The sequence below is a fragment of the Lucilia sericata genome, unplaced genomic scaffold (assembly GCF_015586225.1).
Source record: "Lucilia sericata isolate MDLA Ls3-8-SP2 unplaced genomic scaffold, ASM1558622v1 Contig000212F_arrow, whole genome shotgun sequence".
NCBI lineage: Eukaryota > Metazoa > Arthropoda > Insecta > Diptera > Calliphoridae > Lucilia > Lucilia sericata.
In genome coordinates this window covers 135,255-162,708 of record NW_023994240.1, presented here as the reverse complement: position 1 = coordinate 162,708, position 27,454 = coordinate 135,255, and the positions used below count along the sequence as shown (strand labels likewise).

Genomic DNA, 27,454 nt, shown 5'->3' with positions numbered 1-27,454 from the left:
AATGCTAACAATTTGATTAAATTTTCTTTATGAAATATTTTATTTTAATATGCAATCTTTTGCCATATAAATGTATTTACATTTTAGTATTTTGTTGCCCTTTCCAAAAAAGAAACAAAAATGGCAATTCTAAGGATGTGTTAACAATTTCTTTGTTTTAATATGCAGGATTAAATTTTATGCGTCTTCTATTCTTTTTTTTTTTGCCATTTCTGGTTTCTCTGTTATAATCTGCAGTTAATATTCAGATTATTTTCAAATTTGTTATTTTGTTTGGAAAAGATTTTGACATACACACATACACTTTGTTATACATACGTAATCGATTTGTAATCTTTGGTAAATCGGTTTAAAGTATTTTAAATGAAACATAAATGTTTTGACAGATAGCAAGCAATATGTTGACATAACAGAGAAATAAAATATATGTTTTTCATACAAAAAAGAAAAAGGTTTCCTAAAAAAACACAGCAAAAGGTTTCAAATTTCTAATTTAAGAAACAAATAGTATTACTTATTCCCCTCAAGTACTCAAAAAAAAACACTAATATTTAAACTAAATAAGAAGTGCAGATAGTATGAGTAATATTTATTTCACATAATGCTTAAAAATTACTCATACGTACTGTACATAATATAAGTACCTTAGGTAATAATTATTATGTACAGTACGTATGAGTGATTAATAATTTAAAACATCATTATTTGATAACAAAATTATTACCACTAATCCAAATTAAAACCTACTTTTGTCAACTATTAACTAAACTTTCTATCCCATTCGCCACTACTTTGATAACTTCCAAAACAGTTATCCAACAATACAAAAATTTAATAACACAATTAAGACTTGTGTAATAATAACAATTATATAAAAAGTAATTACCTAACAAAAAGTTACTTTTGGTTACAACATACAAACACATACATACACACAATACAATATATTTTCTGCTCTAATACACATACGCCTGTCTTTGTTCAAAAATAGCAGAATATAACAGAATAATAAAAGCAATTGCATACACATACCTACATACATAAGTACATATTTGATTTTGTAAAACATTTTGCAATTTCTACAAATTCAATTGCAACGTTTTGGAAACAAACTCGTAATTATAATCACCAAAACGAAACCACTATTGTGAAATTATTGACAATTTCTCTCAATAAAAACAATTGAATTTAACAAATAATTTTAATAACAACCATGACAACCACAAGTATCACCAATATATTCCATATACATCCTACACCAACCCATTTAGACAATGATATCAGTATAGAAAGACAAAACAAACACATGGAAATGCACTAACACACAGGCAGACGTTATTTATACATACATATGTACATATGTATGAAGATAGAAACATATGCCCATACAGCTGTCTCATGTGACTATGTACCCGTTCAAGTAAATACTCAATTCAATTGTCCCCCTCATTTACGAGGTAAGTTAGAAAATTGCTCTTAAAGTAACAAACCAATAGATCTCGCCTAATATGGAGTACACAATAAACGAGATCGAAAGCAAAAATTATTGGTAAAATCGACTGCAGGTGGAAAGATAGCCTAATATTTTGAAATAGCCAGATTACAGACAGAACCTAGTCCTAACTACTGACAAACCGTAATAATCCCAACTATATACAGACATTAGCCTCTACAATATACAGACTTTAGCCCCGATAATTTAAATGCTATAGTCTCGATAATAGACAGCATATTGTCCACACTATAGACAGATTTAAGTCCCTACTACTGACAGACTACAGCCTCGGCTATAGACAGACTATTATAATAACACACTATGGTTGCAACTAAAGTGAGACCAACAACAGACATGTTCAAACTATAGACATACTGTAGTCTCGGCAATAGACAGGCTAAAGTCTTAACAAGAGTCAGACCATTGTCTTGATAAGAGACAAACTATAGTCTCAGCAATACCCTGACTATAGTCTTGGCAATAGACAGATTATAGTCTATACTATAGCCACAACTATAGACAGACTATAGTATGGATAATAGACAACTTAAAGTCTCGACAAAAGACAAATAGACAGATTATATACTCTACTATAGACTATAGTCCTGACAATAGACAGACTATTTTCTTGACAATAGACATACCATAGTCTTGATAATATAGAAACTATAGTCTTGAAAATCGACAGACTGTAGTCGCTACTATAGCCACAGCTATAAACAGACTATAGTCTTGACAATAGACAGACTATAGACTTCAATATAGCCACAACTATAGATAGACTATAGCCTTGACAATAGACAGAATATAGTCTTGACAAAAGACAGACTATAGTCTTGACAATAGACAGACTAGAGACAGATTACAGTCTCGACTATAGCCACAACTATAGACAGTCTTTAGTATTAACAATAGGCAGACTATAGTCTTGACAATAGACGGACTATAGTCTTGACAATAGACAGACTATATTCTTGACAATAGACAGACTATATTCTTGACATTGACAGACTATAGTCCAGATAATATACAGACTATATACTCCACTATAGCCACAACTATAGATAGACTATAATCCCGACAATATACAGACAATAGTATCGAATATAGATAGACTTTAGTTTTGCCAATAGATAGCCTATAGTCTTGATAATAGACAGACTATATTCTTGACAATAGACAGACTATTGTCTTGACAATACACAGACTGTAGTAGCTACTCTAGCCACAACTATAGACAGACTATAGTCTTAACAATATCCAGACTATAGTCTCGAATATGAACAGACTACAGTTTTGACAATAGACATACCAGTCAACTATAGTTTCGACTGTATAGACAGACTATAGTTTCGGCTAGAGATGGACTATAGACTCGGCTATAGATAAACAATGGTATCGACTATATAGTATCGATAGAATTTGGTTGAAATAATTTTTAACAACTTTTTTCGCCCTCGTAATAAAATTCTCTCTCATATTCCTCTACATTTAAATGTTAGTTACAAAATGTAACTGTGTATAAATATCTCAATACATATACTTAAGTTTGTATATGTATCTAAGTATGTATCTTGTTAAGACTAATGTCTATTGTATGCCAAAAATGTTTTGCTCTTGTTCGTTTTTTTTTTCCTTTTTTTGTAGTTGATTTTGAAACAATGAACTAATATTGCAATATTTTAAATCCTTTATTTCTATTGTTATTTATTTTATTTTATTTCATCCTCTAGGTCTCTGTCTCTTTCATTATATTTTAATAACAGAAAACTAACAACAATAAAATAAAATATTTCCTTTAGTTATTATATCAAGCCGTTCGTTAAGTGAAGGCAGCAGGACATAGAAAAAAAATAGTTATACAGTAACTAAACTGAGTAAATTTGCTCTTTATTTTTTCGGCTATGAGAAAATATATTTGTTATAGCATTTGTGTGTAATTTTACTGTTTTTGTTTTAATTTTTGTTCATATTTCTATTTAAATTGTTGCCAATCCGTTTTCTTTTGTCGTTGATATCCTTTAATGAAGAGATTTTTTTCTGAGTTGATTTTCATTAGTATTAAGTGTGTGGGTGCAAAAAATACAATAGTTTAGTTACATGTTAAACATATGGAACAGTGGGATAAATGCAAATTGTGTTAATTGTAAAATGATTTCAAAGAGAAAAGTACATTTTTTTAAATAACGAAAGAAGGAATTCTTCTTTGGCAGCATTTGCTCCACTATTGTCCTTACTGCATCTTGCTGTTATTTATAGATTGACTATGTCTCTTTCTCACACCCTTATTCTCAAAGAATTTATTTTGTCTTTCAATTACAGTAAGTCGGCTTTTGTTTTAATTTTCAATATACATACATAAGTATTTATGTATTTGTTTATAAGTGAGCATATATAGATGTGTGTGTTAATTCCTAAACATACCCTGCAACACTTGTAACCTGTAATGAACTATGTAGACAATCATATCATCAATTAATCAGGTAGTTGGTCTCTGTTTGGTCTAATATTAGTAGAGTCGATGCTACAATCAAGTAAGATAGTTCAAGGTTTTATTTACTTTAGCGTTATATCGAGAAAATAGAAAAGCCTGAATCGATCTTGCACTGACTGCAGACTCGACTATAGATAAAGTATAATCACGATTATTAATATACTTTAGTTTCGTTAATAGACCGACATAAAACAGTCTCGACTATAAGCAGACTATAGTCTCAACTCAATTATAGAGAGACTGCATTCTCGACTATAGACAGACAGACTATAGTCTAAACTGCAAGCTGTCCGTAGTCCCAACGTAAAGGCAAACCATAGCCTATACACAGACTATAGTCTCGACTAAATTCTCAACTGTAGACTGACACTAGTTTCGACTATAGAAAACCTATAGCATCGATTACTGACAAACTATTGACTGTAAAAAGAATGTAGTCAACACTATAGACAAACTATAGTCAACACTATAGACAAACTATAGTCGACACTATAGACAGACTATAGTCAACACTATAAACAAACTATAGTCAACACTATAGACAAACTATAGTCGACACTATAAACAGACTATAGTCGACACTATAGACAGACTATAGTCGATACTATATACAGACTATAGTCGACACTATATACAGACTATAGTCGACACTATAGATAGACTATAATCGACACTATAGACAGACTATAGTCGAATGTAGAATGTAAAAAATAAAAAGAATGTAGTCAACACTATAGACAAACTATAGTCAACACTATAGTCAACACTATAGACAAACTATAGTCGACACTATAGACAGACTATAGTCGACACTATAGACAGACTATAGTCGACATTATAGACAGTCAATAGGTAGACTATTGTCGCGACTATAATGATACTACTGTCAAATTTGAAGACTATGTAGTATAGTATAGCGAAATCGCAGCTAATTGTCACTTTAAATATTGTAGGGTTATAGGGACTTAATACAGCTACATCAACTTAGACATATTAATATGATAACAATGATAAAAACAACAATAACCAAAATAACAATAGAATTTAGTATGAGTTTAGCTGTCCACTTGCCCGTTCGTCAGTGTGTTTGAATATTTGGATGAAGGAATGAATGGTTTGTTGTCTGTATGAACGAACATGTATGGTTGGTTGAATTTTAAGGTTTTTTTTATTTGTTACACTAATGAACATTGACAAAAACATGACAGGCATTGTCACTCGGAGTCAGTAGAGGGTACTTTTCATCAAAAACACCAAACAAAAAAGTACTTGTATTATAGTGCAATATTTATAAATTTTAAGAGCTGGCAAATAAATTGCAAATCTTTGTTACTTTTAGTTTGTGGTTTCCTTTTAACTCCTTGATAACATATTGAGTTTTTCAATCTTATGGCGTCTCTTTCACCAGGCAACTGTTAAATAATACAATATTAAAGCTTTTGACAATGTCAGTATTATAGTTGTGCTACTCAGAACAGAACAAAATGTATAAGCAGTGTATATGTGTTAGTTATTGTTGAATCAAACTGAAACCATTCGTATGATTATGATGATAATGATGACAATGGCGATGATACTTTTACGTTTACTGCTTGCAGTTTTAACACCTTATTTTTGGGGTCATCATGGCATCTTTTAAATATTTTAAATAACTGCTTGCATAAACTGGCAAAAACTGAAATTATACACAGTGGTATCATCATCTTGATGACACTCGACAGTATGGAAACTTTTCCATAAACTTGACGTCAACACTTGATAAAATTCGATAAAGAGACGAGAACAAAAATTATGTATGTAATTTTATGAAATGAATTTTATGAAAGTAAAAAGTATTGAAGTTTGCGATGAAGGGAGTTTAATTTCAAAATCTGGTTAAATAAAGTAAAGGTATGAAGTAGTAAGGTAACTGTGCTGTTTTTAAGGGTTTATTTAGTTACTTTTGTTTCTGACTTTTAACCTAAAAATATTAAGATATAATACTTACATATTAAAATGTTTCAATTATCAACAACACATTTTAGTTTTTGACATAATTACACAGTCCTATAAAAAAAAAAGAAAAAATATATAAAAATATGCGTATTAAAGATTAAGTTATTTTAAATTTAGACAAGTCTAGACTAAACTAGAACTGAACTAGAAACTGAACTAGAACTGAACCTAGAATGAACTAGAACTGAACTAGAACTGAACTAGACTGAACTAGAACTGAACTAACTGACTAGAACTGAACTAGAACTGAACTAGAACTGAACTAGAACTGAACTAGAACTGAACTAGAACTAGAACTGAACTAGAACGAACTAGAACTGAACTAGAACACTGAACTAGAAACTGAACTAGAACTGAACTAGAACTGAACTAGAACAATTGAACTAGAACTGAACTAGAATGAAACTAGAACTGAATAGAACTGAACTAGAACTGAACTAGAACTGAACTAGAACTGAACTGAACTAGAACTGAACTAGAACTGAACTAGAACTGAACTAGACTGAACTAGAACTGAACTAGAACTGAACTAGAACTGAACTAGAACTGAACTAGAACTGAACTAGAACTGAACTAGAACTGAACTAGAACTGAACTAGAACTGAACTAGAACTGAACTAGAACTGAACTAGAACTGAACTAGACTGAACTAGAACTGAACTAGAACTGAACTAGAAACTGAACTAGAACTGACTAGAACTGAACTAGAACTGAACTAGAACTGAACTAGAACTGAACTAGAACTGAACTAGAACTGAACTAGAACTGAACTAGAACTGAACTAGAACTGAACTAGAACTGAACTAGAACTGAACTAGAACTGAACTAGAACTGAACTAGAACTGAACTAGAACTGAACTAGACTGAACTAGAACTGAACTAGAACTGAACTAGAACTGAACTAGAACTGAACTAGAACTGAACTAGAACTGAACTAGAACTGAACTAGAACTGAACTAGAACTGAACTAGAACTGAACTAGAACTGAACTAGAACTGAACTAGAACTGAACTAGAACTGAACTAGAACTGAACTAGAAACTGAACTAGAACTGAACTAGAACTGAACTAGAACTGAACTAGAACTGAACTAGAACTGAACTAGAACTGAACTAGAACTGAACTAGAACTGAACTAGAACTGAACTAGAACTGAACTAGAACTGAACTAGAACTGAACTAGAACTGAACTAGAACTGAACTAGAACTGAACTAGAACTGAACTAGAACTGAACTAGAACTGAATTAGAACCGAACTAGAACCGAACAAGAACTGAAGTAGAACTGTTTTCCTTCAAAGTTTATGTTAATTTCTTTTTTCAATATATATGGTTTTTTATCATAAGTGGTGAAAGCAGAAGCACCAAAATATCCACTTTTTTTAAAAAAGTGTTTACTTAAAAAAATCGTAAATATCACAAAAACTTCTTGATTAAAAAATTGTTAGTAAGCTGCCATAAATAATATTCCAACACTTCATCTATCACTTCAGAAGAACTACCCAAACAATTTAAGTAAACATGTTTCAATTATTTCCGACATTTTACTTGTTCAGCATAAATTTAGCATTTCATTTAATCTCATTAAAAGCCCAGCTGTGTCTTGAATTGATTCCCAATGTCGTCGCCCTAAATGGGCATTAATGCTGAGACAACAATTAAATATCAGGGCCTAAATAATTGAACATCAATAGAAAAAGTAAACAAAACGTAGGAAGAAGAACAAAATCAGTTAATTAGCAACAATTTGTAATTAATTTCAAATGCTCAGACTCCGACTCTAACTACAACCAGAACAAACCATCAGCTGTATTAACCAGAAAAAGTTTTTCTATGTTTTATGTTGTTGAAATTTTTAGTTATTTGTGGTAGTTGCTGTTGTTTTATTATTGTAGTATCAATTGTTATTTGTTTCCCATCCAATTTGCTAATGAGCATCCTTTTTAATTTCCTTTAATTATTGGGGCTGGCGGTCTACTTTTTTTGTTGTATTTTTTGTTTGTTTGCCTATTGCTGCTGCCTGGCTGCTATTGTTATTATTGTTGTTGCTAATCTTGAAATATTTTCTCCTATAGTAATGCTACTGCACCCCCCCCCCCCTATTTTTGCTCCATTGAAATTGATCATATCACGTGCCCTTTTAATTGTTTCAGTTTTTTGCTCATTCTTCAGACGAACATTACTGTATGACCAGTTTTCAGTTTTACCCAGTTTTGCCCACTTCATTGAACAACAACCTCAACATGGAAAGGTTCTTTTGTTGTTTTTAGGATAACACCCTTTTCTTCCTCCCTCTCTGCATGAGTGAGGAGTAGAGAAAAAAAGATACAAAACCAACATGTTTTACCGTTTGTTAAACATGAAGCCCTCGTACACCCCCTCGTTCCTTTTAAAGGAACGGCGAACTGCTGTTGTTCGTTTCCTGTTTTACAATAACAATGCATAGAGAGTCAGTCGGTCCTGGTGGTACTTGTGTTTTGGGAGTAGTGTCATTTGGGTTTGCTTCAGTTTTATTTTTCAACATTTCACTTCTTCTATTGTTGTTGCTGCTGCTTTGGCTACTGCTGTTTTTGTTTACGTGACCTGTATGTCAGTAATGTGGCCTAAAGATGATAGAGAGGTTGGTTTGCTCATTCAATGAGTTACTGCGCGTACCAGACCAATAAGGCTTTTTTTATTTTTCATCCAATGGTTTTGTAAAGTCTGTTGTTGTTTTTGTGTTAAACATTTTTTAACAAATTGCGATTTATTACTGGGTTAATGATGTGTTTTTAAATTACAAAAAATATGTGCTCTATTATTTTTATACCTTTTTTGGGGTACACAAATTTAAGTTCAGAAGAGTGACTCAGATCAAGATCAGTTCTAGTTCAGTTCTAGTTCAGTTCTAGTTCAGTTCTAGTTCAGTTCTAGTTCAGTTCTAGTTCAGTTCTAGTTCAGTTCTAGTTCAGTTCTAGTTCAGTTCTAGTTCAGTTCTAGTTCAGTTCTAGTTCAGTTCTAGTTCTAATTGACTTTGCTGTAATCAAAAATATAAAACGAGAATTTATTTCAGTGATCCCTTCATTGGACCTCTCGTCAGACCACTCGCCTACAATTTTAACGTTATTAGAAACCCCAAATAAATTGGAAAACTATTGTTCTTGTTTCCCTAACAAGAAAACGAACTGGTTAAAGTATAAAATGTATGTTAGCTCACACCTGCCACAAAACATTTCATTGAAGAATGACCATGAAATACAATTCGCTGTCGATATATTTACGGATATCTTACAAGATGCTGTCAAAGTGTCTACACCCCCAGTCACCTTGGGAGACTTCAAAAAATCGAAATGTCCTAGGAACATTGAGTCTCTTATTAAAGAAAAGAGAACACTCAGACGTCAATGGCAACAATCACGATCTCCAAACATAAAGGTTAAACTTAATCAGTGCCAAAGAAGACTTCGCATCGCTTTAAAGGATAATAAGGAATCTAATCTGAGAAATTATCTCAAAAACTTAGACCCTACTAAGAAAACAGAATATAGTCTCTGGAAAGCTGTTAAAAATATGCAGTGCCCTATTGCATATGAGTCACCTATACGCCTTCAGAATGGTCAATGGGCAAGAAATACGTCAGAAAAAATTGAAGCATTCGCCAATCACTTGGAAAATGTGTTTACTCAAAATGATACAGATTCTTCTATTAGTGCTAACATTATAAATAATGTGGTTCCACACCCAATAAAATTCCGGTTCTCTACCGTGAAGATGACAATCAAAGGTCTAAAGGCAGGAAAATCACCTGGTATAGATAAAATTACTACCACGATGATAAGTAACCTGCCCAATTCAGCACTGAGAATTATTTTGTTCATCTTTAACTCGATGCTACGTATTGGATACTTCCCTAACTCATGGAAAGTATCCGAGATTGTTATGATACCAAAACCGGGGAAAGATGTCACTCAAGTGACATCATACCGTCCCATTAGCCTGTTGTCTTTATTCTCAAAACTTTTTGAAAAGTTATTGCTTGAAAGCCTTTTAGTACACTTTAACGATAATTGCATTATTCCTGGCCATCAGTTTGGTTTCAGAAGAAAGCACAGCACTATCGAACAGGTACATCGAATAACAACTCTTATTCGAAAGGCCTTCGAGAGCAAGCAATATTGCTCTGCATTATTCATAGATATTTCTCAAGCTTTTGATAAAGTCTGGCACGATGGACTAATACACAAAATTATCACATTACTACCTGCGAATGTTCACAAACTGCTTAAAAATTACATATATGAAAGATCTTTTCAAATCAGATCTAAAGATGTGATCTCTTCACGTCGAAAAATATCTGCTGGAGTACCCCAGGGGAGTATTCTAGGTCCGCTCCTATATATTTTATATACTGCAGATATGCCAACGAGCGCACTGACTCACACATCTACATTTGCGGATGATACCGCTTTTGTAAGCATGCATGCAAACCCTTCAATAGCTTCTGAACAACTCCAGTTTCACATCGGCGAATTGGAAAAATGGCTGGACAAATGGAAAATAAAAGTCAATGCTACAAAATGTACTCACGTTACATTTACTTTAAGAAGGGAAAATTGTCCTCCCGTGCAGATAAACAATATAAAAATTCCTGAACAAAGCCATGTGAGATATCTTGGTATCCACCTTGATCGCCGCTTAACATGGACTCACCACATTGAAGCCAAGGTTACACAAATAAAATTAAAGTCAGCTCAATTGTACTGGCTAATTGGACCACGGTCTGCTCTAGACTTGGAGTACAAAGTGCTTTTGTACAAAACAGTTATAAAACCGATATGGCTATACGGCATTCAACTGTGGGGAACAGCCTCCTCATCAAATGTTGAAAAATTACAAAGAAAGCAGTCAGCACTGTTAAGGTCAATAACAGGTGCCCCGTGGTACATTCGCAATAGTAATATTCATAGGGATCTCAATGTCCCCATAATACGCGAGGAGATCAAACTCTCTTGTTTAACCTACCTGTCGAAACTAATGGATCACCCAAATCCCCTTGCCAGGGAGTTGCTGTCATTTGAGGGTCACAGACGACTGAGAAGAACGGAAACATTGGATTTTGCCAGATAATCAAATATCGAGAACTTTTGTTGAAATTGCAGTGGCAATAACGACGTTAGTTATAGTTTAGGTTAAGATTTCAATACTTATTGTAAATTTCTATGTAAGAAAGATTCAATAAATAATAACTAAAATGAAAAAAAAAAAAAAAAAAAAAGTTCTAGTTCAGTTCTAGTTCAGTTCTAGTTCAGTTCTAGTTCAGTTCTAGTTCAGTTCTAGTTCAGTTTCGTTCAGTTCTAGTTCAGTTCTAGTTCAGTTCTAGTTCAGTTCTAGTTCAGTTCTAGTTCAGTTCTAGTTCAGTTCTAGTTCAGTTCTAGTTCAGTTCTAGTTCAGTTCTAGTTCAGTTCTAGTTCAGTTCTAGGTTCAGTCTAGTTCAGTTCTAGTTTTTAGTTCAGTTCTAGTTCAGTTCTAGTTCAGTTCTAGTTCAGTTCTAGTTCAGTTCTAGTTCAGTTCTAGTTCATTTCTAGTTCAGTTCTAGTTCAGTTCTAGTTCAGTTCTAGTTCAGTTCTAGTTCAGTTCTAGTTCAGTTCTAGTTCAGTTCTAGTTCAGTTCTAGTTCAGTTCTAGTTCAGTTCTAGTTCAGTTCTAGTTCAGTTCTAGTTCAGTTCTAGTTTAGTTCTAGTTCAGTTCTAGTTCAGTTCTAGTTCAGTTCTAGTTCAGTTCTAGTTCAGTTCTAGTTCAGTTCTAGTTCAGTTCTAGTTCAGTTCTAGTTCAGTTCTAGTTCAGTTCTAGTTCAGTTCTAGTTCAGTTCTAGTTCAGTTCTAGTTCAGTTCAGTTCAGTTCTAGTTCAGTTCTAGTTCAGTTCTAGTTCAGTTCTAGTTCAGTTCTAGTTCAGTTCTAGTTCAGTTCTAGTTCAGTTCTAGTTCAGTTCTAGTTCAGTTCTAGTTCAGTTCTAGTTCAGTTCTAGTTCAGTTCTAGTTCAGTTCTAGTTCAGTTCTAGTTCAGTTCTAGTTCAGTTCTAGTTCAGTTCTAGTTCAGTTTCTAGTTCAGTTCTAGTTCAGTTCTAGTTCAGTTCTAGTTCAGTTCTAGTTCAGTTCTAGTTCAGTTCTAGTTCAGTTCTAGTTCAGTTCTAGTTCAGTTCTAGTTCAGTTCTAGTTCAGTTCTAGTTCAGTTCTAGTTCAGTTATAGTTCAGTTCTAGTTCAGTTCTAGTTCAGTTCTAGTTCAGTTCTAGTTCAGTTCTAGTTCAGTTCTAGTTCAGGTTCTAGTTCAGTTCTAGTTCAGTTCTAGTTCAGTTCTAGTTCAGTTCTAGTTCAGTTCTAGTTCAGTTCTAGTTCAGTTCTAGTTCAGTTCTAGTTCAGTTCTAGTTCAGTTCTAGTTCAGTTCTAGTTCAGTTCTCAGTTCAGTTCTAGTTCAGTTCTAGTTCAGTTCTAGTTCAGTTCTAGTTCAGTTCTAGTTCAGTTCTAGTTTTCTAGTTCAGTTCTAGTTCAGTTCTAGTTCAGTCTAGTTCAGTTCTAGTTCAGTTCTAGTTCAGTTCTAGTTCAGTTCTAGTTCAGTTTCTAGTTCAGTCTAGTTCAGTTCTAGTTCAGTTCTAGTTCAGTTCTAGTTCAGTTCTAGTTCAGTTCTAGTTCAGTTCTAGTTCAGTTCTAGTTCAGTTCTAGTTCAGTTCTAGTTCAGTTCTAGTTCAGTTCTAGTTCAGTTCTAGTTCAGTTCTAGTTCAGTTCTAGTTCAGTTCTAGTTCAGTTCTAGTTCAGTTCTAGTTCAGTTCTAGTTCAGTTCTAGTTCAGTTCTCGTTCAGTTCTAGTTCAGTTCTAGTTCAGTTCTAGTTCAGTTCTAGTTCAGTTCTAGTTTCAGTTCTAGTTCAGTTCTAGTTCAGTTCTAGTTCAGTTCTAGTTCAGTTCTAGTTCAGTTCTAGTTCAGTTCTAGTTCAGTTCTAGTTCAGTTCTAGTTCAGTTCTAGTTCAGTTCTAGTTCAGTTCTAGTTCAGTTCTAGTTCAGTTCTAGTTCAGTTCTAGTTCAGTTCTAGTTCAGTTCTAGTTCAGTTCTAGTTCAGTTCTAGTTCAGTTCTAGTTCAGTTCTAGTTCAGTTCTAGTTCAGTTCTAGTTCAGTTCTAGTTTAGTTTTAGTTCAGTTTTAGTTGAGTTATAGTTGAGTTATAGTTCAGTTATAGTTTAGTTCTGGTTCTAGTTTTCGTGTAACTACAAAATAATTCATTAAGGAAATCCTTGCATTTGGAAATTGGTGTTAGTTTTTGTTGGAATGGAACATTTTTAATAAATAATAAGTTTTTTTATGATTAAAACTTGTATTTCGTAATGGTAAAAAGTTATATTTATTTAGTTTTTTTTTATTTTTTTCTTTGGCTTTATAAAAGATTAATTTTTTTAATTATAAGCTTTTAACTCTTTAAGAATACAACAAAATAAAAATAAAGTAAATGGGGAAAAAATTTTAATTTTCTTGTCGACTAGTGTAAATTGTGGTCTATTTAATGTTGTTTTTGTTTAAAGCTTTTATTTTTGTATATAAATGTCATTCTTGTTGCTGTTATATGTGGTAGTTGTTGCTATAACACTTAATAAAACTATATAAAGTTTCTATATGCAAACATGTGAAGATTAGACCGGCCCATAAAAAATCAAAATTTTTTGATTTTTTTAAGCAACAGACGTGACCGATATGATTCCTGATAAGTTTAATAGAAAATCAAAAAACTTACGAGACTTATTCCAAAATAGTCTACAGACACTCTGAAATTTTATTTTTGTTTTGTGTAAAATCGAGCTTGTTCTAATATTTATATGTAAAATACATTTTATAAGTCGATTTTTATTTCAATACTTATTTGTGTATGTATTAAACAATATACATATTTCTTTCCTCTGAATATTTTTTATTATAAATCTAACACAACAACAGATTATTATTTACATGTAACATAGTGTCTCTAGTGTATGTTTGTATATATTTAATTCGTATATTGTATGTGTATGAGTAGTACGTGATTTTAGCTGGTCTAGCGTAACAAAAAAACAAAAACAAAAAACTTTATATATAAATATAAAACACAAAAAAATAAACAACGATAATCCTTGACTTTAACACAAAAACATAATTTATGTTTTTGATTTCCCTTGGAAACATTTTAAGGTTAATTTTTTATATCTCTATCCTACCAACAACCTCATTCATAGCTTCTCTCCCAGACCTCTTTGGTGAACACATACTGTTTAGCTTTAACTATCTTGTTCATGCAAACAATGTGTGTGTGTGTGTGTTTGTGTGTAAGTGTTAAAATGTATTGGTATGAATTGTTGTTGCTTGCTGGTGTTATAAACTCAACTGTATGAACGTTAGTGGCTAAGAGAGAATACGTGCGTGTGTGTATGAGAGTATTTATGCACTGTTTACGTGTCCTTTTGCCGAGTAAAACATAAACGACAACAATGGCTAAAACAAAAACAAACAGCAACAAAATCATCAACATCGACGATGACAACAACAAAAACTATTACAACGACGAACAAGAATTAACAAAGAACATAATGAGTCAGTCCGGCGTTGTTGTTGTCATCTAATTTTTCCTCGTTTATTCAAACGTGTGATAATTTTCACTACAGCACTATATTGTTGTTGCTCTAGGACTAACATTCTTACAATTACACATATGTACATACATACGCATCCTTCGAGCTTCCTACACTCAATCAGTGTATACCAACCAGTACGTGTGCGAATGTGTGTTCGAAAGTGTCTTTCTCTGTGCGTTTGTTAATTTTCAAGAGCAGCCAGTCAGTCACTCAGTCAACAAATTTTTGCAACAATGTCGTTTTACATTGAAATTTTTTGTTGTTTTTTATTATTTTTTTCCCATCACACATTTTCTGTGTTTCTACATATTTTGCTGATTCCAAGTTGTTGCTTTTGTTGTCTAACAATGCTACCCGTTTTAATTGACTTTTAGCTTTGACTTTATGTATGAGTGAGCGCATGTGAGTATTTACGTGAGAGTGTGATTATGAAAGTTCACGTTACGTTTGTTTTTAAAAATAGCTTTGCTTACGTATAAATTTTCACATTTAGATTGTAGAATTATATTTTTAGGTAGGTAGGTAGGTTGATAGGAGGATGTATACTACATCAAATCCGAAGAAATACACCTAGGCCACTATCGGGCCTGTTGTGCGCTCCAATTCAAGAAAAAAAAAAAAAAAAAAAAAAAAAAAAAAAAAATTGTTCACTGAATGTATTATTTTTCCATGTTCAGAAACTCAGTTTCCTGGACGTAATTCCTAAGAATCTTCCAATCGGTGTTGGTTAAGAATGTTATTTCTGGAATAACATCACTTCCAAGATACTTGGATCTAACTTCGACGAATGCCTGACAATGGCAAAGAAAGTGCTCCAGAGTTTCACTGTCCTCTCCACATGCTCTACATTCGTCTGAATTCGCACGTCCAATTTTGTATAGATGTGCTCGTAATCCTGTGTGTCCACTGAGAATACGTACCATCATACTAACCTCAGACTTGCTCATTTTGAGAAGATTTCTCGTCTTGCTCTCATCAGGGTCACCCCATAGAATCTTTGTGGTTCTACCCACCGTTTCATTATTCCAAGAGGCCTTATGGGATTCTCTCATCCATATTTTTAATTCAGCTTTTGTTGCGTCGAATGGTTTTGCGTTTGTCAGGTTAACTACATCGAGCTCCCTTCCCTTTAAAGCTATTACATTCGCCCTTTCGTTGCCGATTACTCCCGAGTGGCCTGGTACCCATATGATGTGAACCTTACCTCTGGGAGAGTATTCAGTTAAAGCTTTCTTACAATCCAATACGGTCTTAGATTTAATTCTATCACCTGATATCGCACAAATTGCCTTCTGGCTGTCGGTAAATATATTAAGCCCTGTGGGCGCCATATTTATTCTAATCCAATTTACACATTCCGTTATTGCTCGTACTTCTGCCTGGAAGCTTGTGTTATGATTAGGTAAACGGTGGTATATTTCTGTTTCTGGGTCTTCAATATAGAACCCCAGACCCACTTTGTCCCCTAATTTAGAGCCATCCGTGTAGCAACGGATTCCTACTGGTATTTGCTCTAATGTTCCGCTTGACCAAGACATTCTATCTGGGATTAGCGTTTCAAAGTTTCCGACATATTCAGTGTCTGGTATGCGATCAGGCACGTCCGATGAATGTGTATAACCTTCCAATGTGTCCAGTATACATTGATGACGTGTCCTATAACCGTTTTTGGCCAGTTCGCCTAAAGTAAAGAGCCGTTCGGCTGTAAGCGCCGCCTCATATCTTATATATGTTTCAATGGGTGGAATATCTAGCAACGTTTCCAGAGCCTTGGTTGAAGTAGTACACATGGCACCACTTATACCCAAGCAGCATGTACGCTGAACTCCCTGTAGTAGTTTGATATTACACTTTTTGTCCAAAGCAGTCCACCAGATTATTGAAGCATAAGCTAGAATTGGTCTAATTACACTTTTATAAAGCCAATTTGTCATAGTAGGACTAAGACCCCATTTCATGCCTATGGTTCTCCTACATATCGCCCAGCACCGATGTGCCTTGTTGATCCTATCCTCTATGTGGTGTCTCCATTTTAATTTCCGGTCAAGTATTACACCTAAGTACTTAACTTTGTCTGTCACCGGTATCTTCTTGCCCAAGAAGCAAGGTTCAGTATATGTAGAAATTTTTGTCTTTCTTGTGAAAAGACAGATTTCCGTCTTCGCCGGGTTAACATTGAGGCCTCTCGGTTGAGCCCAGCTCAAGGCCGTATTCAGAGCCTCCTCAGCTCTTCTACACAAGTAATTTGGATCCTTTCCCTTTAAAAGTATTACGACATCGTCTGCATAGCAGACAGGTCTAAGTCCTTTCTCGGTTAGGGTCCTTAGGAGGCTATTAATCGTGGTGACCCAGAGTAAAGGTGACAAAATGCCACCCTGTGGTATACCGCGAAATACCTTTTTCCTGATAGTTATATCGTACATCTCGCAGCTTATCCATCTGTTCCTTAGCATGTAGTTGATCCAGTTACGGAGCACCCGGTCAACATAAAACTGGTCTAGGGATTGGATAAGGGTATCAGTGTGCACGTTATTGAAAGCGCCTTCGATGTCAATGCATACTGCCAGTGTATACAGTTTGCTATCGAAAGATTCACTTATGTAGTGGACAACTTCATTTAAAGCGGTCTCCACCGATCGTCCCTTTACATAAGCATGCTGCTTATATTTAAGGTCATTGTATGGTATGCTGCTTTTAACCATGCTATCGACTATCCGTTCCAAGGTTTTAAGTAGGAAGGACGTAAGACTTATCGGTCGATAGGACTTAGGTGTCGCATAGCTAGGTTTCCCTGGTTTGGGTATAAATATTACCCTTGCATCCTGCCATTTAACTGGGGTATATGCCAATTTTAAGCATGCAGTGAATATCTGTGACAGATGTACGGAAACCAGTCCCGCCTCCATCTGCAAAAGTGCCGGGAAAATTCCATCCGGCCCTGCAGCTTTATAGGGAGCAAAGCTCTTGATTGCCCCTTTAACCATGTCAGTTGTAATAACTATTTCCGTGTTACCCTCCCCTTCCTCCAATATCGGTTCATCTATGTTATTCGATATACCGGGTGGGAAATGAGAATCCATTAGGAGTTTCATTGTCTCCTCCATATCCTCAAGCCTCCTGCCCGTGTCATCGATCATAGATTCTGGTTGGACATGAGTTTTGGATAGGAATTTTTTTATCTTCGATACCTCATTTACGCTATCTACCTGTTCACAGAAAAGTTTCCAGGAGTCTCGTTTGGCTCTTCGAACGATTTTCTTATATTCACCAAGTTTATTACGATACTCATCCCAGTATACTGCGGTCTTTTTACGCCGTGCCCGGTTAAATAGTTTGCTAAGAGTCTTCCCAAGGTTCCGGATCTCCCCAGTTACCCAGGGTTTTTCCTGGGCAGATCTCCGCTCTCGCAGAGGGCAGCTGTCCTCGAACGATTCAACCAGGGCACTTGTGAACGTTTCCACTTTGGCATCTATATCCTCTTTATTTCGACATTGAAAAGTGTCCTGACCTAAACGGTTCTTTAGTAAGGCCCCGAACATTGTCCAATTAGTTTTAGACTTATTCCGAAACTTTATCGGCTTTGGTGGTGGCCTTAGTATTTTGAATCTTATGTACCGATGATCAGAAAAGGAGTGCTCGTCCGAAACTCTCCAATCCTGAATTTCGTTTATAAGCTCTTCTGAACATATAGTTATATCTAATACTTCTTCTCTGATTCTATTGACGAAGGTAGCTTTATTACCTAAGTTCAATGTTATCAAGTCTTTAGTATTAAAGAAATCCATGAGGGCTTGTCCCCTGCGATTGGTGTTTGTACTACCCCAAGCTACATGATGCGAGTTGGCATCACAACCTATTACAATTTTCTTATTTTTCCTTTGTGCCTCTTCAACCAGTTTCATCAGATCCGACGTTGGTGGTAGGGTCGGAGAATCGAAAGGCAGGTAAATAGATGCAAGGTATATGTTGCCTCGACCTTGCTTCAGCACCGTTGCATCCGATGTTGATAATCCTGTTGAGAGGAGAAAACATAAGTTCTTGTGACATAAGATACATGTTCTCGGGCGAGATCCTGTATCAGCGTAGAAAAGTTGGAAATTTACGTGATTTAATCCAGAAACCTTGTTGCGAATCGTCCAAGGTTCCTGGATTAAAGCTATATGTATTTTACCTGTGTTGATTTTAGCCATCAGAGCGTTGGTAGCTGTCTCGCTCCGATGGAGGTTTATTTGGATAACCTCAATCATGGTCATCCATTAAACTGTCTTCCAGCGAGTTGGTGGTCATCTCCTCGCTCTTTGGATTTGACTCCTCCGGATAGCCTGAAGTGGCTATTAATGCAGTGAGTACTGTTGATGGCACTGCGGTGTCCTTATCAGGCATAGGAATAGCAGTATTTTTAATAGACACATTCCCAATTCTGGAGAGCATTGCTGTTCTGTCTTCTGGCGGGTGAGTGATTTCCTCCTCGCTTTTAGGATTTGACTCCTCAACATTGCTAGTACTTGCTAATGATGCTTTGGGTACTGTCTTAGGTGTTTTAGTGTCCTTGTCGGGGCCGGTTTTGACAGCCCTTTCAATCGGCGCCTTCCCAATTTTGGAAAGGGCAACTACACTTTCTCCTGGCGAGTTAATGGTAAATTCCTCGATTTTAGGATTTGACTCCTCAACGTTATCAGTAGTGGATACTGTGGTCTTAGGTTTTTTAGTGTCCTTTTCGAGGCTTGTTGTAACAGCCCTTCCAATCGGCACCTTCCCAATTTTGAATATGACAGATTTAGAGGCGAAGTAAGCCCTACCTTTATTCTTGGCAAGACTAGCCATGGATTTCTGGTCGATACCTATTACAAATAAAGTTCCCTCAGGTTCTTCTTTCCTGTAAAAGACATCCCATTTTTCCACGGCCAGCTCAGCATTTTGACCTCCAAGAATTTCCAGTATACGTTCATTAGCCAGTTTACTGCCCCATCCTTTTATGTAGACAGTGGACTTTAGGAGCACCGGAAGCTCGCTCTTCTTTGCCAGTCCCAGCCTAGCGCCGTCCCAGGGAGGAGGGATACTTTCCACCAAGTTCTTTAGGGTGCTAACACATTGGTGAGATGCCAACCTCATCAACATCACGCCCATGCTGAACTCGCAGCTCTCGCTCTCTATTGGTTGTTTGCCCTTTGAAGCTATTGCATGGTCCACTATCTTATTGTTGACCAGGTCTTCTATTTTACTCTGTTGGTCTATTGGAATTTTGCCTGTCGGATTACCGGCATCGTAAACTGCATAGCAGAGATCGTCCCGGTGCCTACTTCTGGCAACTTTGGCGTAAGATGGCGGCTCTTTACCTTTTCCTCCGTCTAGCTTCTCCTTCCTCGTTTTTCGGGGCTTCTTTTGAGATTCCCTTACCTTCGAGGTTGATTTCGCCGACGTGTTCGTCTTCGGAATATCTGGCTTGGCGTTGTCACCCTTACTCGCAGGATTCTCACTTGAGATTCCTTTGAGTGAAGTATGGCTTGGCTTCGACTGTGTATTAGAAGACGGGGAGCTCTTTTTCTTCTTAGGCTTATTCTCAGTTGTCAACTCCTCGGGTGACCTGATCCTTTTTGCCTCAGATCTTGTGAGAGAGTCCGATTCCTTTGGAGTGTCGTGGGATTGACTAACTATGATTTCCTGAAGCATCTTTTTCAACTTCCTCCTCTGTGCTCCAGAAAGTCTTTTCTTAGTAATAGGTAGTTTAGCTATGCTATCACTCACCTCTTTCACCATTTGCTCTACTTCATCCTTTTTGGGATTTGCTATAATGGTATTATTATTATTATCATCTGAAGATTCAGAGTCGGAACCCTCACCTATATTTAAAGGCTGAGGTAGCTTAGAGCTCTCTCCGAGTACATCCTTCTCTTTCACCCCTATATTTTTGCCAGCGGCATGCTGTACACTTGACGCATTGTCCGCCACGGAGGCCAAGGTACCCACCTCCGTAGTAGTATTCTGCTCACGATTGCAGGATGACGACGACACGTGACTCGCGAGTAGATCAACACTTGCCGCCGGTACTGGGTTATTTAGGCCCTGCACCGTAACTTTTATCTTTTTATTTTTATTTTCCATATTTGTTTTTTTTTTTTTTTTTTCCAGTTTTTTGGTCCGCGGGGAATATAATATTCCCAGGTGGTGGACAATCTGCCCTCCCTCAGCTTAAGTGAAATTAAAGCTGGGAGAGGACAGATGGTCCATCACCACCCCCTATCCGCCACCCGGGGACGCGCTCGGTAGGAAAAATCTGGAAAACTCCCCCGAGAATTATATTTTTAGTTGCTAAATTTTAGGCGCTACAGTAAATAAGAAAGTATTATCAGTAACATAAACTAGGAACTAGAACTAGAACTAGAACTGAACTAGAACTGAACTAGAACTGAACTAGAACTGAACTGAACTAGAACTGAACTAGAACTGAACTAGAACTGAACTTGAACTGAACTAGAACTGAACTAGAACTGAACTAGAACTGAACTAGAACTGAACTAGAACTGAACTAGAACTGAACTAGAACTGAACTAGAACTGAACTAGAACTGAACTAGACTGAACTAGAACTGAACTAGAACTGAACTAGAACTGACTAGAACTGAACTAGAACTGAACTAGAACTGAACTAGAAACTGAACTAGAACTGAACTAGAACTGAACTAGAAACTGAACTAGAACTGAACTAGAACTGAACTAGAACTGAACTAGAACTGAACTAGAACTGAACTAGAACTGAACTAGAACTGAACTAGAACTGAACTAGAACTGAACTAGAACTGAACTAGAACTGAACTAGAACTGAACTAGAACTGAACTAGAACTGAACTAGAACTGAACTAGAACTGAACTAGAACTGAACTAGAACTGAACTAGAACTGAACTAGAACTGAACTAGAACTGACTAGAAACTGAACTAGAACTGAACTAGAACTGAAACTAGAACTGAACTAGAACTGAACTAGAACTGAACTAGAACTGAACTAGAACTGAACTAGAACTGAACTAGAACTGAACTAGAACTGAACAGAATGAACTAGAACTGAACTAGAACTGAACTAGAACTGAACTAGAAACTGAACTAGAACTGACTAGAACTGAACTAGAACTGAACTAGAAACTGAACTAGAACGAACTAACTGAAGAACTGAACTAGAACTGAACTAGAACTGAACTAGAACTGAACTAGAACTGAACTAGAACTGAACTAGAACTGAACTAGAACTGAAACTAGAACTGAACTAGAACTGAACTAGAACTGACTAGAACTGAACTAGAACTGAACTAGAACTGAACTGAACAGAACTGAACTAGAACTGAACTAGAACTGAACTAGAACTGAACTAGAACTGAACGAGAACTGAACTAGAACTGAACTAGAACTGAACTAGAACTGAACTAGAACTGAACTAGAACTGAACTAGAACTGAACTAGAACTGAACTAGAACTGAACTAGAACTGAACTAGAACTGAACTAGAACTGAACTAGAACTGAACTAGAACTGAACTAGAACTGAACTAGAACTGAACTAGAACTGAACTAGAACTGAACTAGAACTGAACTAGAACTGAACTAGAACTGAACTAGAACTGAACTAGAACTGAACTAGAACTGAACTAGAACTGAACTAGAACTGAACTAGACTGAACTAGAACTGAACTAGAACTGAACTAGAACTGACTAGAACTACTGAACTGAACTAGAACGGAACTAGAACTGAACTAGAACTGAACTAGAACTGAACTAGAACTGAACTACTGAACTGAACTAGAACTGAACTAGAACTGAACTAGAACTGAACTAGAACTGAACTAGAACTGAACTAGAACTGAACTAGAACTGAACTAGAACTGAACTAGAACTGAACTAGAAACTAGAAACTGAACTAGAACTGAACTAGAACTGAACTAGAACTGAACTAGAACTGAACTAGAACTGAACTAGAACTGAACTAGAACTGAACTAGAACTGAACTAGAACTGAACTGAACTAGAACTGAACTAGAACTGAACTAGAACTGAACTAGAACTGAACTAGAACTGAACTAGAACTGAACTAGAACTGAACTAGAACTGAACTAGAACTGAACTAGAACTGAACTAGAACTGAACTAGAACTGAACTAGAACTGAACTAGAACTGAACTAGAACTGAACTAGAACTGAACTAGAACTGAACTAGAACTGAACTAGAACTGAACTAGAACTGAACTAGAACTGAACTAGAACTGAACTAGAACTGAACTAGAACTGAACTAGAACTGAACTAGAACTGAACTAGAACTACTGAATTAAAAGAAATCTTCGTACAAATCTAATAAAGTAACATCCTATATCTAGAATATTTGCAGTTATTTTTCACAAATATTATTTAGTAATTTAAAACATAATTTGACAAATACAAAGAATGTTATGAATAGACTTTTATTCAGTATTAAATCTTATTATCTATTATTTTTGTATTTTAATTAAATATCTTTGAAATGTCTAATTTAATTCTTTGTATATTTTAATCAGTTAAACTAAACTAAAATAATATTATTTTAAAATCTATTTAAGAAAACAGGGCTTAAGGCATCAAAAGAGGCAACTAATTGTCTTTTGTTAAACTGATTATGTGTAAAATACACAAGAATTAAAAGGCAAAAGTGTTTCAAATAAGACTTTTCTCAGAAATTTTATCAACCGTAAGTGCACAGTGTGAAAATGAATTTAGTACTTAAAATATTAAAGATTTTCCAGGAATTTCATGAATGTTTTAGTGTTTTTCTTGCCGGATATTCTTAAGTAGTTTTATTTTAAACCATTTTAAGAAAAATCTCCGTTTAATCGTTTTTGGCTTTTATAAGTTAAATAAATTTATGCAGTCTCTCTGGCCTTTTTGTTGCTCATTCATAGTTATTTATTTACGTTTATTTTTAAGAATTTTCTTGGGTTTATTGTTTTTGTAGTCATATGTGAAATTTATACTTAAAAAATCACTTTCTTAAAAAAAAAAGACGCAAAAAACGGAAAAAGAACAACGTATGAAATCACCCGCAGACATTCACTGTTCGTGAATGATGATCTGTGGTAGATGGTGCTGATGATGGTGGTACAGGAGATGGTGGCTAGAGATGCATGTGATGTGGTGTTGCCTCAAATAGTAGCAGTAAATGGTGTTTGTGGTTGGTTGATTGTTTTAAAAGCCAGGCTAGTGGATTTGATGAGGTTGTTTGTATTTGTCTGTCTTTATGGTTTTGCAAGGCGAAGGGTGTGGGTGTTGCTGTGGTATATTGAAAATATTGCAAAAATTTATTATTATTTTTTGCTGTTGTTTCTTCATTTTCCATTTTCTTATGCATAAAATTTGCATAAAAACAACGATTGTCAATATAAAGATCCAGCTGTTGGCTTACAATATCAGGCATTGGCAAGTTGTTGCAGGCACATATTAAAAGAAATATTGTATTAAAATCGCAAAATGTTGAGACAAAACCTCCAATAAAGAAATTTTTTTTACAATTGGGCACATGTGATGGCAAGAGAGAAAAAATCAGAGGAAGAGAAGAGAAACAACTTTAAGATATAAACAGAAAAAGCTGGTTTTCAGTATAGAAACAGGTTTCAAATATAATAAGAACCAGTTTTTAGTATGAAAACGAGTTTAAAGTAAAAAAACTGGTTTTTAGTATAAAACTGGTTTTTAGTATAATACAGTTTTTTAGTTTAAAAATAGTTTTTTTGTAGAAAAACAGAGTTTGAGTCTAAAACGGGTTTTTAGTTAAAAACTCGGTTTTAGTTAAAAAACTGTTTTTTAGTTTAAAAGCTGGCTTTTAGTATAAAAACTAGTTTTAAGTATAAAAACTAGTTTTAAGTATAAAAACTAGTTTTAAGTACAAAAATTGCTTTTAAGTATAAAAACTGGTTTTTGGTATGAAAACGAGTTTTTTCTCAAAAAACTGGTTTTTAGTATAAAAACTGGTTTTCAGTATAAAAACTGTTTTTTAGTATAAAAACTCGTTTTTAGTATAAAAACTGGTTTGTAGATTAAAACTGGTTTTTAGTATAAAAACTGGTTTTTATTATAAAAGCTAGTATAAAAACTAGTTTTTACTATAAAAACTGGTTTTTAGTATACAAACTGGTTTTTGGTAAAAAAAAACTGGTTTTTAGTATAAAACTGGTTTTAGTATAAAACTGGTTTTAGTATAAAAAATGGTTTTCAGTATAAAACTGGTTTTTAGTATAAAAGTATAAAAACTGGTTTTTAGTATAAAAACAGGTTCTAAGTATAAAAACTGGTTAGTATAAAAACTGGTTTTTGGGATAAAAACTGGTTTTTAGTATAAAAACTGGTTTTTAGTATAAAACTGGTTTTAGTATAAAAAATGGTTTTCAGTATAAAATCTGTTTTTTAGTATAAAAACTGGTTTTTAGTATAAAATCTGTTTTTTAGTATAAAAACTGGTGAAATACTAGTTTTTAATATAAGAACGAGCTTTTTATCAAAAAACTGGTTTTTAATGTAATACTGGTTTTAGTCCAAAAAACTGGTTTTTAGTATAAAAACAGGTTTTTAATATAAAAACTAGTTTTAAGCTTTTTATCAAAAAACTGGTTTTTAATATAATACTGGTTTTAGTCCAAAAAACTGGTTTTTAGTATAAAAACAGGTTTTTAATATAAAAACTAGTTTTAAGTATAAAAACTAGTTTGTAATACAAAACCATTTTTTAAATTAAAAACTTATTTTTAAAACAAAAGCTGATTTTTCGTACCAAACCAGATTTTTCAGATTTTTGTTTCAACAACTTTCTAAATATTTACTAGCAACTCTTGCATCAAAAGTAAATGAAAAACTTCACAAAACTTTTCAATTTTCATTAACTTACAAACATTTATTTAACGCTTTACTACACACAGCCACTGATGTTACACGTAAAATGTCAATAAATGAAAGTTAAATAGTTTTTAATTAAAATAAAATTAACAACAATTCTCTACTTTAAATGTTGTTATTGTTGAAACAACAATCACAACTAAACACAAACACACAATTAATTGTTATAAAAACAAAACAAAATGTAAACAAAAAATAAAATTAAATAAATTAAAAATAAATCATATCGACAACGCACAAATAGAAAAAAAGAACTATACAAATATGAGTGTGTTTGAGTGTAGAGTTAATCAAGTGCACTCTGGCGTATGAGTGTTACAATCAAAAGTTAATATTAATCATACGTACTCGCACATACACAAAACCCACTTCTACTCTTCGTTTGTTTTTACACGTGTTTGAGTGTTTTAGTGCTCATCAGACAGACGAGTACATTTATGAGAGTGCGAGTACTTTGTATGTGTTACAATCACAAGAACAACGACAACAATCACAACAATAATAAAAAAAGCAAAACGAAAAAAAACAGCAACAATATTAAATATAAACAAAACATTTTGTAGAGAATTTAATTTTCAAAAGAACCTGATGAAAGGAATTTGTTCGTTTTGTTCGTTGAAAATAAATATGTTCATAAATAAAAAATAATAATAATAAAACAGAAGTATGATTGAAAACTGTATGCTGGTTGAAATGTTTAATATTAAATGTATTAATAAAGGTATGTACATATGTATGTATGTCTGTCACTCGCAATCTCTCTATTTCAAATAAAGGAAAGAACTTGCAAAAGTGCTTTGATGATTGTCAGAGAAATACATATGTATGTAAATGGCTGGAAAAATTGCAATAGTAATTGATGGGAAAACAAGGTAAAGGAACAAAAAGAGAATAAAGTTTTATAAATTAATTGAATAACTTTTTTAGTATAAAAACAGCATTTTACTATAAAGAACGATTTTTAGTATAAAAAATTAGTTTTCAATATAAAAACTCGCATAAAAACTCGTTTTTAGTACAAAAACTGGTTTTTATTATAAAAACTGGGTTTTAGTATAAAAACTCGGTTATAGTAAAAAAAACTCGTTTTTAGTAAAAAAAATAACTCGTTTTTAGTATAACAACTCGTTTTTAGTACAAAAACTCGTTTTTAGTATAAAACTCGTTTTTAGTATAAAACTCGTTTTTAGTATAAAAACTCGTTTTTAGTATAAACTCGTTTTTAATATAAAAACTGGTTTTTAGTATAAAAACTCCTTTTTAGTACAAAAACTGGTTTTTAGTACAAAAACTGGTATGTAGTATAAAAACACGTTTTTAGTATAAAAACTAGTTTTTGGTATAAAAACTAGTTTTTGGTATAAAAAGTAGTTTTTGGTATAAAAACTAGTTTTTGGTATAAAAAGTAGTTTTTGGTATAAAAACTAGACTAGTCAGTAGACCGGTCGATAGACTGATCGATAAACTGGTCAATGAACTGGTCGATAGACTAGTCAATGAACTGGCCATTAGACTAGTGAATAGACTGATCGTTAGACTAGGCTATAGACTGGTCAATGAACTGGTCGATAGACTAGTCCATGAACTGGTCGAAAGACTAAATAAATAGACTGGTCGATAGAATAATCAATAGACTGGTCATTAGACTAGTCAGAGACTGGTCGTTAGACTAGTCAACAGACTAATCGATAGACTAGTCAATAGACTGGTCGATAGATTGGCTTTTAGTACAAAAACTGGGTTTTAGTATAAAAACTGGTTTTTAGTATAAAAACTGGTTTTTAGTATAAAAACTGGTTTTTAGTATAAAAACTGGTTTTTAGTATAAAACTGGTTTTTAGTATAAAAACTCGTTTTTAGTACAAAAACTCGTTTTTAGTATAAAAACTCGTTTTTAATATAAAAACTCGTTTTTAGTATAAAAACTCGTTTTTAGTATAAAAACTAGTTTT

The 27,454-nt window shown here is 34.1% G+C and overlaps 1 long non-coding RNA gene across 1 annotated transcript in view; it reads right to left on the bottom strand.

Annotated features, from left to right (window-relative positions):
- The window catches only part of LOC119602162, a 126,580-nt gene that overhangs the window by 91,279 nt on the left and 7,847 nt on the right, over nt 1–27,454 (bottom strand). Inside the window, exon 2 of the long non-coding RNA XR_005231311.1 lies at nt 5,977–6,035. This is a non-coding gene — a long non-coding RNA (uncharacterized LOC119602162). The remainder of the gene's footprint in view (nt 1–5,976; nt 6,036–27,454) is intronic.